Source organism: Passer domesticus, chromosome 2, assembly GCF_036417665.1.
Source record: "Passer domesticus isolate bPasDom1 chromosome 2, bPasDom1.hap1, whole genome shotgun sequence".
Classification (NCBI taxonomy): Eukaryota; Metazoa; Chordata; class Aves; order Passeriformes; family Passeridae; genus Passer; species Passer domesticus.
In genome coordinates this window covers 74,224,693-74,243,301 of record NC_087475.1, presented here as the reverse complement: position 1 = coordinate 74,243,301, position 18,609 = coordinate 74,224,693, and the positions used below count along the sequence as shown (strand labels likewise).

At 41.6% G+C, this 18,609-nt stretch overlaps 1 long non-coding RNA gene across 2 annotated transcripts; it reads left to right on the top strand.

The window, feature by feature from the left end:
* The first annotated feature begins 478 nt into the window (after positions 1-478).
* On the top strand, positions 479-17,505 carry LOC135295519 (uncharacterized). 2 transcript variants are annotated; one of them, XR_010357647.1, is made up of 5 exons: positions 479-626; positions 1,493-1,652; positions 9,409-9,541; positions 17,029-17,142; positions 17,250-17,505. It is a non-coding gene; the product is annotated as an uncharacterized LOC135295519 (long non-coding RNA). The 2 variants fall into 2 exon arrangements; XR_010357646.1 differs by lacking the exon at positions 9,409-9,541 and having other exon boundaries at positions 1,493-1,636.
* Positions 17,506-18,609: the final 1,104 nt, after the last annotated feature.

Sequence of the window (18,609 nt, the reverse complement as noted above, 5' to 3'; positions counted from 1 at the left end):
AGGTAGCAAAGACTGGGTGAGTGAGAAACACCCAAACTCTGCAGACCATTGGTATTGGGGGCCTTGGGGGTGTAGGGCTGGGAAAGAGCAACAGGCTCAACAAGTGAGCATGTCAGCAATGCCATGTGGGGCCAAGAATACCCAGGCAAATTAATAAAAAATACCAAGCCTGGTTATTGTTGTGACAGAACTGTCACCAAGAGGGGAACAGGCTTTAGAGGAGGGTTGTGTAAGTGGGGCAAGGCTGGAGTCTGGGAAGAGAGATACAAGCAGCAAAAGGAGGGCCAAGAAGGATCAGGTTAAATGGGGCTCTGAGCAGCTTGATCTAGTGAATAATGTCCCTTCCCATAAGAGGAAGGTTGGAGCTAGATGACTTTAAGGTCTCTTGCAACTGAAAGCATTCCATGGTTCTGTGACCATTAAAGGCTTGTTGCAACCCAAATGATTCTATGATTCCATAATTCTGTAAAAGGGATGATGAGATGTGCAAATCCCATGACGAGTGGTGCCTGGGGGAGGTGCCAGGCAGCCCCATGTGTGCTGATGGCAGCTGGAGCAATCCAGACAGCCAAACCTGCTGTCCTGACCATGCTGTGAGGACTGGGCTGCAACTGGAATGGGAGCAGGTGGGTACTCTCCCTGGCTGGTGAGTGGACAAACATGGACAAACAGATCAAGCATCCTGGTATAACTGTGCTGGTGCTTGTTTCAAGCCTGACAGCTTCCACAATTTCATAGCACCTTTCCTCCTCACACACATGAAAATGGCTCTTCATTCACACCAGAATGTATTGCACTTGAAACATCCTGGATGCTTTTTTTTACTTTTACCAAAAGTTTGAAATTTCCTTCTGCCTTTTCCTTGCCCCTCCTTGCCTGGTAGCAGATGTTTTTGAATGTGCAAGAGACTACCTGCAGGGATTGGGCTCATTTGTATTTAATGGAATCAAGGGGCAAGCTACAAGCACGGCGCTGTCATTGTCCTGCATTAAACAATGAAACAAAGCTTGGGTTTGAGAACAGGAGGCTCAGTCCTCAAACACTTCTGAAGTACTGTAAATCCTTTATTACAGATGCAGGAAAGAATAAAAAGATTAATTCCTTGGATGCTTTATGGACCATGTTTTCTTTAGAAACAGTTTTCAATTTTTACCTTCAGCTCAAGGAAATTTCGTAAGGAACAATGTAGTTATTTGGCAGTCTTTCTTTACATCACTGAGACTAGCAATTACTGATTTTCAGAGAAAAGTTCAAAGCCTAACTAAAATATGTTGATTTTGCTGTAATTCTTCCTTCAAGACAAAGAGGGCAAACATCCACAAAAGGGCAGGGAAGAGAGTCATAACATAAGGCAACTTTCTGCCCTCCTGCTGTTTCTATAATTTTGCTGTTGGAGAAATAGAGGGTTTGCACCCTCTTTTACTTGTACCTCATGCTATGTTCAAGTGTTGAACTGCTTAGCCACTGTTTTTCACTTCCTCTCTGGTCCTAGGCTCTCAGCAGTTTTGCAGAAGGTGCAATGTTAGCTGGCTAAGGCATCATTCTTCCTTTTTGTTCCAACACAGAGCAGCTGGAGAGAGAAGGCAGGAAGAAGAAATAATGTGAAGGGGAAAAAAGGGATCACAGCAATATACAGGTTGGAGAGACTTCAGGTGGTCCTATTGTTCTGATCTCACTCAAATACTCTTAGTATTCGAGTTCATCTTAGTTCATCTGTTACTTTCACCAGAAAGTGAGCCCCCACACAACTGCTATGCTTTTATTTAACTCAGGATTTCAGTGTTTAGCTTGTATTTTTCCAGACCGAATCTCACCTTAATTCCTCTTTGTATTCCTAACCTCCTGAAATCCTGCTAGAATATTTAATAATGCTGCTCTTGTATATTTATTAGTATGGCCATCTAACCTCCCAGTTCAGACTCCTTTACATATATGAATAAGGTATTTCCTACCTATACTGCCAGGTAGTTGAAGATGTTTAACTAAACAGAACACCCACTAGTTTTGGTACACTCTGGGCACTCTGATCCTTTACAGTTTACTCCTGTCTTTTGTTTTGGGTTTCTTTATTGGTTTTCATGCACTGTGACAAAGACAAACCTCAATTCCTCGTTGTGTAGACTTGAGTGATCCCACCTCAGGATCGCTGGGGAGATATTTGAGAGGGTCCATAAAGGGACAACCAAGATAGTGAAGAACCTAGAGTGTAACAACCCCAAGGAGAGGTTGTGGTATTTAGTCTCTATTACTGAACATGCTGCAGTGCCCAGTTTGACGCTCAGGCCTCCCATACCCCATGGAGCCACAGAATCACAGAGTAACTCAGGATGCAAGGTAACTCAGGATGTCTCTGGTCCAACCTCCTCCTCACAGCAGGGTCAGCTTGAGGTTGGACTAAGCTGCCCAGGACTTCATAAAGCTGGGTCTTGAAAAGTTCTAGGGATGGAGAGCTCTGCAGCATTGTCAGGGTTCAGGCCTGTTTATGTGAGCCTTCTCCAAATCTTTGCTGCCTATGGGTTTAGAGGAGTGGTGAAAACTGTGGTGATATGCAAAGGAGACTTTGAGCACTTGAAAAGATCTTTGAGGATGTGGGCTTTGAAGTCCTGTCTGTTCAGAGCAGTGCCCCTTCAGCTCTTGTTCCACATATGTACATCCCAAACTATGCTTGGATTATCACTGGGGGTTTTTGGGGTTCCTTGAGTCCTGTAAAGCTAGATAGGGATATCCAGGTCCTTATTGCTGTGTTATAGATTAGATTAGATCCATCTATCCCCACCTTGAAAAGCATTGCCCTAGCTAAAAACAGATTTTCTGTAGTTGTCACTGTGTGTTTCAGAGATTGCAGGGAACTTGCATATATTTCTCCTTAAAATTCAGTAACTAAAGCACACAGTCACGATTGGTATCTTCTTAAAACAAAAATTACTAAAAGGAATGTGCATCAACTCTAATAATAGTGATTCAAACCTTCACTTTTTATATACTGCAATAGCAAATTTTATTTACTTGCTTTGCAAGCATTATATGGCATCCAAATGTCTATATTTTTATGTTTATAGACACATTTTTCCTCAATTCCCAATTGTCTCTGTGGTGATGAGGGTTGCAAAATGTCATCCATTTTGGTTATATTTGTGCCTTTCTTTACACAGCATACAAGGCTATGCAGGCTCAAAAGCTTCATGCTTGTCATTTATCATTATCATTATCAGAGCATTCCTAGGAAATCTAGGAAATCTGCTTCTCCCTGATCATCTTTAAGTGGGTGGCCTGGAACTGGACACAAGTATAGCCTCACAAGAGCTAAAAAATTACCTCTGGAAATGGCACTCCTTTCAAACTCAGTTGGTACCAGAACGACCTGCTTCTGCTTGGAGAAAACAGTACCTCTCAGATCATTTCTGAGTGTTACTCGAGTGTGTCCAAAGCAGAGAAACAATGATGGTAAAGGGTCTAGGGAATGATGAGTGGGTGAGGGAATTGGGGGTGTTTATCGAGGAGGAAAGGAAGCTCAGTGGGAATGTTACTGCTCTCTACAACTGCCTGAAAGGAGGATGTAGCCAGGTGAGTGTTGGTCTCTTCTCCAGGTAACAAGCAACAGGATAAGAGGAAATGGCCTCAGACTGCACCAGGGGAGGTTTAGATTGGATATCAGAAAAAATTTCACACCTGAAGAAATTATGAAGCACTGAAACAGGCTGCCACAGAAGTGATTGAGTGGCCATCCCTGAAGATATTTAAAGGGTGTGTAGATGTTGCATTTAGGGACATGGTTTAGTGATAAACATGGTCATGCCAGCTTAGTGGCTGGATTCAATGATCTTAGAGGTCCTTTCCAAGTTAAAATCATTATATGATTCCATGATTCTATTTCCCACTGACGATTTTTCAGGTGAGATGCAGGTGTTGGTGAGAAAATGAAGGGAAAAAAATTCTTCCATTTAAAACACAGTTCTGCCATGAGATACTCTGGAAAGGAGGATCCATTACCATCCCTGCTAGTTCATGCGTGGGGTGACAGGATAGAAACACAAAGTACCTTTTCCTCTCTTGACCACCTGAATTATTTTCAAATTTCTTGATTATAACGCTGCAGACATCCTGGGCCCAGTCCTAAAGTGTAAACTGACAGAAAGAACATTTTTGGCTTTTGCCAAGATGTTTGGCAAAGTACCTTTTGCATGCTGAGTTCTCTGGAGCTAGATGGGAGTTCTGGCTCCCATTTCCACATTTTTGCCATTAATAAAGCTTTCTAAAGGACACAGGGAGTTGAGCTGTTACCGTCAAAACTTCACCTTGGCACAGATTTAACTCAGAAGCAAAGCCCAAGCAGACCAGCCAGACTAATGGATGCAAAGCCTCTCCCCTGAGTAGTTTTCCCATGTCCAAACAGATTTGTAGAGCCCCACAGTGCAAGTGTTGAGCAGAACTCTGCTCTGCTCCTGCACCCTCACAGGCAGAATGGGGGGCTGGTAAAGGGCAATTCATTTCTCTGTTGGTTTTTGGAGAGGGCAAAGTCTAAGTCTGCAAAGTAGAAATTGTTCGCTTGCAGCATTCCACTTCGCTTGGGATGACTGAATAGAAATGAAATTATTTGTGCACTCATCAGCATTCTTCACATCTACACTTTTTGCAAATCCTGTCAGCTGCATTTAAATGTATTTACTTACTTGTGCATTTAGGAGCCCTCAGGCAGTAGAATAAGGTAAATAATTTTCTCCTGTCATTTAAGGTACTCCTTTAATTTTAGCCTAATTGACTTAATTTAGATTATTACAATTAAATTATTATCACAGTATTTTGGAAAGCAAAATCAAAATCAGAACACAGTAGGATTGTCTGGAGACGTGTATGTCAGTGCCCTGATTGCACTAGAAGGTTTTGGTGGCCCTGATCCCCTCTCCAGGGTCCCCCCCTCCCTGCCCAGGGCTCAGAACCCCATGGCAGCTCCCCAAGACCCAATCCCTGCCCCAGTGATTCTGCAGCAGGGCCAGTCTGTGGGTCACACAGTCCTGCCCTGCCTGGCCATGGGCTCCACTGAGTCTTTCCCATCTATGTGTCCATGTTCTGGTCTGGCCTCAGCCCATCCTTGTCCCCAGGGATGTGCACAGTCACCCCTGGACCTGATGGTGACCTGCAGATCAACTTCCCAGCTCGATTTTGGCTGTGTCTGATCATCACAAACCAGCAACCTGATTTAGAGCAGTTTTCTGATTTAGGGTCAGACTAGAATAGTGAGCAGCACTATCTTAGCTTCCAGTGCCTGCCCTGGAAGCAATAATGGCAGATGACAGACATGAAACTTTTGAGTGTGCATATCCTTGTATGGTCTGTAAAGAAAGGCAAAAGTATAACTAAACTGGATGGCATTTTGTATGCAGTTTAGAAGAGAGGAAATGGGGTTCCAGGGTGTCAGCAGATGTGCAGCTGAGTGACCAACTCAGGTGCTCTCAGCTGTGCTCCTCTGAGCACTTGGAGACTGATGCCAATGGAAAATCTTGGAGAACTGACTAAGCCTGTGAAATCTAAAAAGTCAAGGAACCTTTCAGGCATTTGTGGATCTGCAACATTAAGAGTGACAGTATCTTCTGATTGAACCTCAGAACACCAAAATCTGAGTCTAATTTGCAGTTGTATAACCCTTCCAATTTTGAAGGAGATGCACAAATATTAATCAGTGCACACATTTATGTACTGAAGCAAAGGCATGCTGCCATCATCTTCTGGTACTGTCTAGGGAATTCATCTTGCAGCCAAGGCAATACACTCCAAGAAAAGACTAATAACATTTCAAATAGCAGCTCAGACTGGAGGCCTGCTGCTTGTGCAAAGCTCTTGCCAGTGATGTCAGAGTAAAGCCCATCCTGCAGAGCTCACATCTCCTGGGTGATCAGCTGGCACTGACCTTTGAATGCAGCTCACAGTTCATGGGTAGTGTCTCCTTTAGATGGGACAGCTAGAATATGCTGTTCTGGATGCTGGCATTCTTTATAATTATGTAGATTCATTGGCTGGCCCATTTTTTTACTCATGCTAAACCCCTGTTAGCTGGTTTGATTTGTTGTTGGGTTTTGCGTTTTTAAATACATATAAGCACATTTTGTCTAAGAATTTTCTGCAATTACGGCTAAGGCCTAGGAACTTTTGGATTATTTGAACCATATATATGTGTTCAATAATTTGAATTGTTATGTTTAATATATAGGTGAATATGTTTGTATGTGTGTGTGTGCGTTTGTATATATATATACATATATATATACATATATATATACATATATATATACATATACATATACATATAGGACAATAAGGTGATTAGGAGTAGACAGCATGAATATACAAAGGGAAAAAGGGAAAATCAGGCATGACTGACCTGATATCTACAGGGAGATGGCTTGCTCAACGGATGAGGAGAGAGCACTAGATGTTTATTTTTGCTTTACTGAGACTTTTGACACTCTCTCCCATAACATCCTCATTGACAAGCTGATGAAGCATGGACTAGACAAATGAGCAGTGAAGGACACTGAAAACTGGCTGAATTGCTGGGCTCAGAGATTTGCAATCAGCAGTGTGAAGTCCAGTTGGAGACCAGCTCTGTACTCCATGGATTGATACTGTGGCCAACATGGTCAAATATCTTCATTAACGATCTGTGCTATGGGACAGAGCACAACTGCAGCAAATTTGCAGATAACACAAAACTGAGAGAACTGTTTGATAAACTGTATGGCTGGACTGCATCTGGAGGAACACCACTGCCAAGTCAAGGTAGGAGATCCTTCCTCTCTGCTCAGCTCTGGTGAAGGAGGCACAGCTGCAGTGCTGGGCTCTGTGCTGGGCTTCCCACTGTGAGAGACACCTGGACGTACTGCGGTGACTTCAGCAAAGCACCACAAAAATTAGTAAGTGATTGATGCAAGTGGGGTCTGAGAGAGTTTGGGGTGCTCATCCTGGAAAAGAGCAAGCTCAAGAATATCTTACCCTTAAGTGTAAAATGCCTGATGGGAGATAGAATAGATGACACAGACAGATTTCTCAGTGCCCATAGACAGGTGAAAAGGCAATGGGCACAAAAGGAATACAAGAAAATTCGTTTGAAGTTTTGGGTTTTTTTTATTGTGAGAGTAGTTCAACACATTAACTGGTTTCCCAGAGAGGTGATGGAACCTCCATCTTTGGAGATATTCAAAACCTGGATGGACAATGTCATGAGAAACCTTCCACAGGTACCTTACTGTGAGCAGTGGGGCTGGAACAGATGAACTCCAAGCATCCCTTCCAACGTCAATAATTCTGTGGTTTTACATATGTGTCTATATATGTGTCCAAATATGTATGTGTATGTACACATTCACAGCATTTTATTACTCTACTTTATTTTACAGAAATTCAAATTATTCTTTTCAATTCACATCACTGTGTTGGTATAAACACTGTAATTTTGCTGTCAGTTCTTTCTTTGGTTCCACCAAGTCTTAGACAGAACCTGGTAAGGAAGAGTCTCCTGGAGGAAAAAAGGCTTCCTCCTAAAGGGGTGTAGAATTAGCTGTACAGTTCTTGTGAACAGTGTTGTAAATATCATTGAGGGTTGTGGATAGTATGGACATTGCATGGAGAAGAGGAATGCTGGACACAATTTAGTTAACATCTGCTGACCTTCAGGCAGAGCAGTGACTGATAGGCTCAAAACATTTTTTTTAAGGTAGCATTTCCAGCTTGCTGAGTTATAATGTCACGCTGAGGTTGGTAAGGAGTGAATTAATTGCAAGGTCTGATGTTGAGGTTAGGTGGATAGGCGTGACTCATCCCTGCTCATGGACCTCAATGAATCTTGTTGGACAGCTTTCAAACAGCCATAGAGCTCCCATTGGCACATCCTGGCACGCTTGCTGCTCCAAGAGGGGACAAAAGCCTTCCTCTTCCTCAAGTCTTAAGCAGCTACGGATGCTGAGTGGGGAAACAAGTTGTACAATAAAAGAATTTGAAGACTCTACCCCTGTCACACAAGCATTTGTGCTGAATGGTAGGGCAGACAGCAGGCTCCCCAGGGCTGCACAGCTGTAGGAGGGATATTATGAAGGTATGGAAAAAGCAGGTAATTGGAAAGCATGGACATTCCAAAAATTAAAGTACGCAGCTTTATTTCACTCATGTTCTGTACAGGCATTGTGATGTTGTAGGGACCTGGCCTCGCTCAGTAGATACATATTATGTATGTAATTTATTACATTATGTTTTCTCTAGCCCCTCAAAAATTAAAATCACATTGTCCCACACTACCTTGACCTCAATAAGCACCTTCATTGTTGTCACTCCAAAAAGTTTAGTAGGACCAAACACATCAAAGTTTCCCAAAGGTTTTAAACCCTATCTAATCTAGGCCTGTTTTTGAGTGGTTGGCAGATGAAATTCTGGCAGTGTCTAGTGGCATGCCAGCCTTCATGGCTTGGAGATCAAGGTCCAGAGACAATCTTGTCTCAGCCATACCTGTCACTGTAAATCTGGTGAGGCCCAACACAGTCAATCACTATGACGCCAGCTGCTCAATGTAAACGTTCTTCTTCCCTGGCCTGTGTTGTGGCTCAGCCCCAAAACCATTAGTATTTTTTCAGTTGGCACTGACTGTTCAGCCATGTTCACACTCTACAACTGGGCCAGACTGGTTTCCATTGCAGCATCCCTGAAATTTATTGTGCTAGTAGGAAATCTGACATCTTGTGTTAGAATGTCAGATTCTAACTTCAGAAACAGAGAATGACAGCAAGGAGTATGAATAATGGTTTGGGTGTGATGCAAAGCTGGGTGGAGGATGTTTGAAACTTATTTCCTTAGCAGAACCCACTGGCCTCCCTATGTCAGGATGGAAAATGTTATTTGCTGAAATTAATACAGAATGTTGCTCTTCCACATGGAAAATTCAGGCTTTGACTCAGCCACACACTGCAGATGGAGGTTTACTCCCACAAACTGCAGATGGAAACCTCTATCTACAGCCCTGGCAGCCACCCCTTCACACCACCCCAGGGTCAGCCTTCGGCATCCAAGGGCCCAGAGCCCAGCTCCTGGTGGTGCAGCCACAGCTCAGGCTGCTGTGGGTGCTGTACAAGCATCAGGAGGAGCCACGGGGCAGCTACAGAGGCAAGAAAGGACACCAAGGTGACTCTCGTTGAAGAATGGCTTTCACACAGCTAAAGATGCCCAAAAAAGAAGGATGGAAAGAGGATGAGAGATGGTATTGTTGCTATTTTTTCTTTCAAATCTGGGTTGTGATAAGTATTTTAAAGATCAGAAAAATTATTTATCCTAATTTCTAATTTCCTGTGATCAAATGATTAACACAACTTCAACTTAGCTGACAAAAGCATATGACATTGCATGCTCACTGCTGTCTTTGTCCAGCAGCTCAGGAGCAGGACAGCAAACTCCAGGTTGCCACTCAGTTAATGTGCTGATGTGCTCTCATTGATGTCACTGCCCTGTCTTGAGGTGACTTGTTCTGGAGAGAGTGCTTCCAATGGGATGTCACAGGACTGTGGTAAGAACACTGATATGTGTAGCTCTGTCTCTTGGAGGAGGAACTCATGCAGAGAAGAAAGACAAAAGAGAAAAGGATATATCTGGACCGTTTTCAGTGTTTCTTGTTTGTCTTGATGCCTTGAAATGGACAGGGAAAAAAAAATCAGAACATTTTAATTAATGAGCCAAACAAGAAGTTCCTTTAATTAAAATTTAGGAGCCAATTTCAAAAGGAGACATTTAAAAGACAGCCCAGAATAAAGAAGATATTTTGCTATGCCGAACTTCAAAAAGTCAAAATCCATTGGTAAACTGAATCTAAAATAAAGTGGGGAGCAAACCAGGGAGCAACACAGGAAACACTAAGAAGCTATGCTGAATGCAAAAGATTTAATACTAAGAGAATTGTATGAAATCACAAAAGAGAACAAGGCAGATTTGCAGCTGCTCTTGGCCAGCCTTGGGAGGCAGAGTCAGCCCTGTCTTTGGAAACCCTTCATCCATGGCAAGAATTACCCCAGCACTTTTGCTCACAAATATACTGTTTGCTGTGACTCACCTCTCTGAGAAGGGACAGGGTACTTCTCCTCAGGAGAAGGATCCTGAACAAGCAGCCACAATTTCTCCCTCTCAAAAAATGTATGAGTTAGGCTAACAGGTGGGGGTTCAGACTGCGTCTGCGATACAAGGCAGTTCAAGATAAATTATGTGCCTGTTTTGTGCTGCCAGAATAACTATAAATAGAAGAAACAGGAATGCCAGGATTTATGAACAGGTCAATAGAAAATAATGAATTTTTGGATGCAGCAATATTTTGGTAGTTGCTTGAAGGTTACCAGGTAACTGAAACTCCTTTGGATGATTCCCATCTTCTTTTCTCCACAATCAACCTTCCTTTTTCTCTACTCTCCTAAATACTGCCTTGGCCTGTCAGCACCCAGTCACCATGGAGTTAAAAAGGAGATGATATTCCTGTTACTGACTATGTAATTCTCTTTTCTAAATCCTTGACAGGTGCCTTTCTGATACTACAGCAACCCAGCCTACTTATTTTTTTCTGACTTCTTTAATGGACTGCTTTCACCCTTGTGTTGAAAAGTCAGTTCTGAGACCCATCTCAGTTACTACCAGACCGTCACCTGTTGCAAGCATTCCTTCCTAACCTGGATACCTTTCAAGTGTGTGTTTTCATACACTTGTGCCTGCTGTCCTTTGCATTTGGGACAGTGGTGGTGCATTAGTGTGCCTCCAGCATCCCTCTCTTAGCCTTCATAACCTCTTCTTTCCCATTAGATCCACAATAACTCCACACAGACTACTGGTGTGCTCAAGCCACCTGGCCACAGGCACAACCAGTCCTTCTTCCTCTTTATCAGTACTCATTTGCATCCTCTGTTGGCTGTTGTTGCTGGTTCTAATGCCTTGGAGACACCTTTACTCTCTATGCTTGTACAGTACCTGGTACCACGAGCTCTTGATTCATTACTAAGCTCTTACAGAATACAAGGCTGACAGGAACAACCACGAGGAGGAAGATTGGGTAATGTGGAAACTAGTTTGGCATATTGGCGTCATTTTGTAGACTGACTCTTTTAAATACAATGCTTTTAGCACCACTAATAACTTTCTCAGGAAAGATAAAACATGAACACTTGGTGGAATGTAGGAGCATCTTATCAGAGAGGGAGTTTTCTTTCAGCTGAAGCTGATATGTGAGCTGATGTGAGGTGACATTTCACTCAGGAGCTGAGTGAAGTGTTGCCTCTGGGCAGATGGTATTGGACTCCAGTGCTCCCAGTAATGAAACAGGAACTAAGACAGAAGGAAATAGTTCTTCCATCTGCTGCAATATATTTATTAACAGACCTGGCACAAACAAACAAATAAACAAAAAACCCCAAACAACCAGTTTCTGTTCTAGAGAGAGGCAATTTATGGCTTTTCTACTGGTTTAATCTTGTACCGCACAAATCTTTTAGTCTTGTACTATGATGAATTTTGCCATAACCATGATCTATGGCTCACACAGAGCTGAAGGTCAGAGAGTAAGTTCCACTCGCAGCCATCTGTCTATCTTAACCTGCTTCTTAACCATGAGCTTCTCCTAGACTTTGGAGACCAATAGGGTCAGGTGAAGCCATTATGATTTTCTAGTCTGGCCTCCTTCATGACACACTGAATATCACTTAATGATTCCTGCATCCCTCAAGGGGATTTGATGTTTGTGGGGTTTTTTGTTATTTTACATAAAGAAATAGGTTAGGCTCTCCCTAGGTGTTCATATTGTCCTACAGACTTAAACCAGTATTGTTTACTTTTGTCTAGTGTGGTCTGAAACCCCCTAAAAGCACCTCCTTTTAAGAAACTCACTAGATCTGCTAAGGAGACCCTTTGATCTCCTTATAGACATTGAAAAAACCTAACCTCTCACTTTTTGTTTTAGATCAGAGCTGCAATCATTGGGCTTCAGATTCTAACATTGAATTATAGATCCCTTTGGAAATTCAATGGGATCATCCTGATGAATTTGGGCAAGCAGTGCCACTGCGTTCCAGTATTTTTTATCAAAAAGGGTATTGCTCACATTATCTTAAGTTCCTCTTCTCATTAATTCTGAATGCCTATCATTTCTTCATTTTCAGTGTTCCACATAAACAACAGAGTACAGATTCAGGAGGTGTCCTTGATACAGGGAAGATTTGCTCATGGCTGATCATTGTGCTGGCCATATGTACCACAGCATGCTGCAGTATGCATTTTTCAACCGTAACACCACTATCATTTAGTTATACTAAATGAAACTTTCTGTAATTTCATTTGATTCTGTGCAAAACATAATGTATTTATCATCCAGTAGTTCAATAATTTATGGCATTTTCTCACTTCTTGTAATTCATAAAGGCCCTCATACCTTTCTCCCTTGCATGATGACAAGCAGTAGAACTGCATATCTGTCATACTTAATCAATGAGAAGTATTAGGGCTAATCTGTGTTAAAGAAGATCTGCTTGTGTAGCTTTTACTCAGTTTTACTGATATATATTTCTAAATGTCTGCTGAAATCAATTCCTAAGAATGAAGCCTAAAATAGCATCAGAAGAAATCAATATGAATCCACAGTCCCAGAATTTTCATGAAATTAGAAGATATAACATGATCATTGCATACAAATTGATTTTTACAGCTGCCAGGCCATAGTATCAGTAACTAGCTGGTGGAAGCACATGCTCGTATACTCTCTCACATACACACATATTGTGTTTTACAGAAGTAAAGTTATAATTGTTTAACAGATTAATTCATGCTACATATTAGTATCTACTTAATTAAAGTTGAAATGCACAAACTCTGTAGTCAATATTTTGGAACTAAGAAAATTTAAAAGCAAAATTCAGAACTGGTGCAGTTGAACACAACTTCTCTGATTTCTATTTTACCTGTGTGTCCTGTTTCTGTTTATAGCAGGGCTGAGATTCACCTTTGTAAATCACAAGTGTTTGAAAATTAGATGGTGTAGAATTCTGGATGTACCCAGGTCAATTATAAATCCTGCCCTTCATCCTGCCAGTGGTTTCAGAGGGGCCAGGATTTATGCCTGCCTTCCTTCATAGCTGCATGGTGAGAGTGAGTCATTCTCACTGGCTCTGCAGCACCGTGCTGAGGGCTGGGGACTGTGGCCTTTTTCTCCAGAGAACAGACCTCTGCTCCCACCAGGGACAGTTTGCTCTGGCAGTTTGCTCCAGAGAAGCAAGATTAGCTCAAGTGCCATAGCTAAAACCTACATCCAGTATTTCATTGTGCCACATACACCTGGATATTTACCCATATGCCAGGTTGGGAGTCCTGACTCCTAGAAGGTGTTTTCCCAGACATATTTGAATCTCTGTCTCATTCATGCTGCTGTGATATCATAACACAGCAGCAAAACAAACCCAGAAAAAGTTTCCAGCCCTAAAGTTGTGTGGTTCTGGTTTCCTGCATAAACTGTCATTGAGCTCCTGAGCATGGAAAACAGCACTTTTCCTTGTGAGTGTGGTGTTCCAAAACTGTGGCCCTGCTGGTCACAATTCAGCCCATACAGAGTTAAAGTAGACAGGGATGTTGGATGGCAAATTAATTGACCTGAGACTCAGTACATACTCTTTTCACCAGAGGGACAGAATGGCAGCATTAGAAAGATTACTCCACTCTCCTGATTTTAGTAGAAACAAGCTGCAAATGGCCTTTTGGAAACTTGTTTCTGTTTCTGCTTGTAGTTGGAGTCTCAAGATATTTGTGTTATGAATTCATCTCTCAAGCTATAATATTCTGCGGTGGTTTGTGCCCCGTGTCCAAAGGTCCTTATTTTTTACCGCTCAGTGAGACGTTGTAGCCTTTCACATGTCCACAAAGTACACAGACCTGTAGGTATCCACTCATATTTCCCAAAGCATGGCACAAGTAAGGTCGTGGGGACCAGTGGGAGTTGTGGAAGGGAAGGCTGCTCACCTTCTTCAACGTGTGCCTGCCAGGCTGCTGCACAAAGCTGCATTCATGGAGTGGGGCTATAGACCCCAGAGAGTCACAGTGAATCAATTTCTGAGCATCCTATTTGTTTAGACTGCGTGAATTAGTAAAATTGTGGAAAATAGAGCCAAGGAGAGGAAGAAACAGGAAACAGTGGTGTAAACAGTTGTGCTTAGTCTTTCCCTTCTAGTGTGATTTCACCCCACTCTCTGTTCTCAACCCTGCATTTGCTGTTTTGGCTTGTTTGGGCTTATTTTGGCTTGTTTTGGTTTGATTTCTCCCTTTTATAAAGACATGAGCAGAAATCTTCTGAGCTCCTGCGCTTCCAAAATTACCATGACCTTGGAGAAAGAATAATTTTAAATGATGTACACTAAAGCTATCCACATGAGTAAAAATGAAATATTTAGCATCTGAGGAAGCTTCCATTTTAGATGCTCATCTTTTCAGTGTGACATTTCTATCCAGCTTCTACACACATACCTCATTTCAATTACTGACATACAAGAAGTCAGACTTTGCATAACTGCTCATAACAGCCAAGTGAAAGGTTCCAGAGTTTTATATTTATCTAAGCATCCGAAACAAAGCCTACAATCCTTGCAAATATATTCCCAGTGTTTGAAGACATTTTATTTCTGAATCTTGATCAGTGGAAAAAGGAATCTGGTTTTCACAATTCTCTGGTGGTAGCTCTAATGCATTTTGACTAGTGGCAATCTCCCCATAAATTTTTGTAGTAGGCTTTTATGCGTGCATGCATGTGTGTAACACAAGGGGGTTTTAAGAAAACACTAATACATAACTAGAATGGAGCAGGTTATACATAACAAGAAGGGCGCAGGTTTTTCATTACCAAGTCAAGAGTAACAAGATTAAAATATTTAGTTATTATATTTCAGGAAGCAGAGAAATTTCCATTACCTTGTAAATGAGCTTTTAAGCTTTCTCCTATACATTGCTTATCACTCTCAGCCCAAGATGACACACGCCTATCTCTGTAAGCTTGGGGACAGATGGCAAAATCCCTAGAGATCTACAACACAAGTGAGTGAATAAATAAGAATTTCTTCTCACCTCCTAGCGTTAGTTAAAAAAAAAAAAAAACAAATACACAATTAAATTTTTTTTTAAAAAACAAAATAAAATAGTTTTGTGTTTTAACAAGTTTCCATAGGGCAGTTCCAGCTGACCAAAAAGGGTTTCTAATGCATTATGCTGCCTCTGCTTAGTAGAATAAAAAAATTAAACAAAAATGTCAGTCAGGATTATGAAGTTCTGGTGGGGATGGGTCAAAGTGTCCCTACGGTAAGAACCGCCCCTGAGAAAAAAATTGTGAGAAAAAAATCCCAATTTCAATTTCTTGTTGAATATCTGTTTAATTTCTTCACATCAGTCTTATGTCATCAGTAGGTTAAAAGAATATTCCCCTGGGTGCCAGGGGATTTGAAAATGCAAATGATCATGTGTGCTCATCAAGAATGAGAAAAGACCCGGAGATGGGTAGTGTAAGCATTTCAGAAAAATTGCAAACACCACCAAATTCAGCCTTCAGTTCAGTTGTCAGAATTCAGTTTCTCAGATTTAAAAAGACTGTGATTTGTCAGCTAAAGACATGTTGATGACATGACCTGGAGGTCTCTAAGCCAACCTTCCACCAGTGTGGGACTAACTTGTCACCAGGCCAGATCAGCCAGGGCTCTATCTAACTGAGTCCTGAGCACCTCCCGAAATGGAGAAGTTTATCACACCTGTAGACACCTTGTTCCTCTGCTAAAAATCCTTCTCTGAGAACTGTTTTGCTGAAATCCAGTCTGTACCTTCCCTACTTCAGTTTGTGGCTGCTGTCCCTTCTCACCTCATCAGCCACTAGAGATGAGACTCGTACTGCCATCTTTGCAACTGCGTTTTGAGTGGTTGTCAGGTGTCACGGTATCTTTCCTTAATCTTCTCCACCCTAAATATAGCAATCTCCACAGTATCTCCTTGGAGTTTGTCCACTGTAGGTCCTTGACCACTGACCATTTTGGTAGCACCTTTCTGGATTCTTCCCATCTCCCCATCCCTCTGAACAGGACTCCACGTTCTATTGCCAAGTAGTTGGAAATAATAACAGTAATTTCCAAGGATCTGCTGATTGTATTCCTCCTGATGTTGTATCTTTAATCTAGACATATACACCTGAGCTGCTTCTCCTGATTTTGTTGATAGAGAACTGGAGAGAAAGAAGCATCTCTAAGCATGATTCACCTCATATTTATGTAGCTGTCTAACACAGGTCAAATAAATCACGTGCTGGTAGTGCTTTTTACTCTCCATCAGAATAGGGAATAACTGTGCTGATGAAACATACAATGGAAATGTCTAACACTGAGAAAAATGAATGCTGCCTCTTCAGTTCCTAGGAGCACTGCTTCATTAACTAGTAAATAAGAATGACAGGGGACAGGTAATTATCAGAAGCTCCTAGGGAGAAAATAAATATTTTATCATTCCAATGTGCTGAGTCTTGATGATGTTTTCTGTGTGTAGGGACAGATTTTCAAAGATATCCAAGCAATTAAATACACAGATAGTCACCTACTGCAGATCAGCTAAAAGGACGATTGGGCATGGTATTGAAAAGCAGTAGTGACCTGGCTGCCTAACTTGTCTCCAGGCTTTGTAAACCTCCCTAGCTATTTCAGTTCCTTTGCAAATCTGTTTTTTAATGCTCTTTTGATCATAGTTGCTTGGTTACTTTTGGAAATCAGACCCAGCAAACCTACATTTCTTGAGTGTCAGACAGAAATACATATGATTATACTAGGTACATCAAATTCCAAATTCTGCCTGGGCAAAATCAGCTCATAGTGCATCCCCATAAAACCCACAAACACTGTGTTCTCTACTCACCTATAAAAGATGCAATCAGAATATGTATCTAGATGCAAATAAGTCTTGATGCTAATGCATTTGCACTGCAATTCCTTTCAAGTTTGAATGTCTTTAATTTCCCAGATGCAATTCCTGCAAAGAATTGACAAAAGAGTTTCAATGAAAAAGACATTCTCCAAGCAACTAGAGGGGAAAATCAATTGTCCCTGACTGTCATCTCCAATTCTGAGCTTGCAGGTGGGCCACTGTGGGATTATACATCCATACTACACACACACACACACACATTCCCACTTTTTCTATATCAGGATTATTAGTTATGATGTTGAAACTATCTTTTTCAGAATTATATAAGATGAAGCATTTGTTTCCCAATAAACTGATAAACGTGCCCTGTGATGCTTTAAAATGCATATTTGCCAGAGGAGGACTGTCTGTGTTTGAAAACAGTTACAAGAATGAACTCCAGATGGTCCTGCTGTCAAGGTACAATAGGTGGTTTTTTGGCTTAACTAACATGAGTTGTGGCAGAGAGAAATCAGATACTCACAAAGCTGAATAAAGCACATATCCAGTGACATGTCTCCTCTTTTCTGGGCTATTTGAATAGCATGCTTTGAACTTGAGAGAGAGAAAGAAAATAAATAAACCTCTGTGAACAGAAAAACAAGCAGTAGAACACATAAATGCTGTGTTGGGTGTCATATCGTCCAATCATTCATCTATATAGTGTGATGTAGCATTGAGTGTTTATATATATGAGTCATAAGCATATCCATTAATATATATATTTATGAAATACACAACACTTAGGAAAAAAATAAAACTACAACAGACAAGTTGAGGCTAAGAATCAAGACATTCCTTGTAAATGCAAACAGTGCTATCTGCTGCTGCTGGAATCATAATTTTCTGCCTGTAACTGCTGCCTCTGCTGCCTCGTCTCAAAACTCAGCTGAAGGAGCTCCATGGCCAGGTGTACCCAGCTCCAGTGTGGTATCTCTGAGAAACAGGATGCAGCTCTCCTCAGCCCCTGGATATCTTCATGAAAAAAAGTTCCATTTAGCCTGGCATGTATTAATCTTTTTTTTTTAATCCACCTTGTCTTTCCATCATATATTTGGAAACATTTTTGTGAATGTCCATAGTTTCACTGATTTTGACAACCTAAAACTGTTTTGGGAAGGTACCAACCATGGTGGCTTTTAGCCATCAGAAGCTGCAACCATCCCATCACTTATCACACAACTGAAGGTCACCAACAATCCATGCCATGTTCAGCATCCCATCTGTGTCATCTCTTCCTAGCTACCCATCTGCAGTGATGGTGGTTTGTGCAGTACCAGATCAAAGCTGCTGGGCTCCTTTGATTTGTTTAGCTGAAGATTTTTTATGCCTCTACAACAGTTTTACAGCACGGTCCTTTATGAACTCTTTTGGACACTAATCCTATAGGTGACAGGATCTGGCCTGTGCTGCAGGCAGTCTCTTCTGAGACGTTTCACCCAGGTTGGCCATCACAAAATGAAATAAGCTCTGATCAATTGAGAGACCTACAAGTTTTTTTTAGCTGCCCATCCCAGATATCTTTGAGGGAGCACAGGGGAGGGACAGTGCTGATTCAGTATGGGGATTTAAGAGAACAATCCCAACAGTCTGAGCCCTTCTTCATAAGAGAAGTGTTCCAACTCTCTGATCATTTTT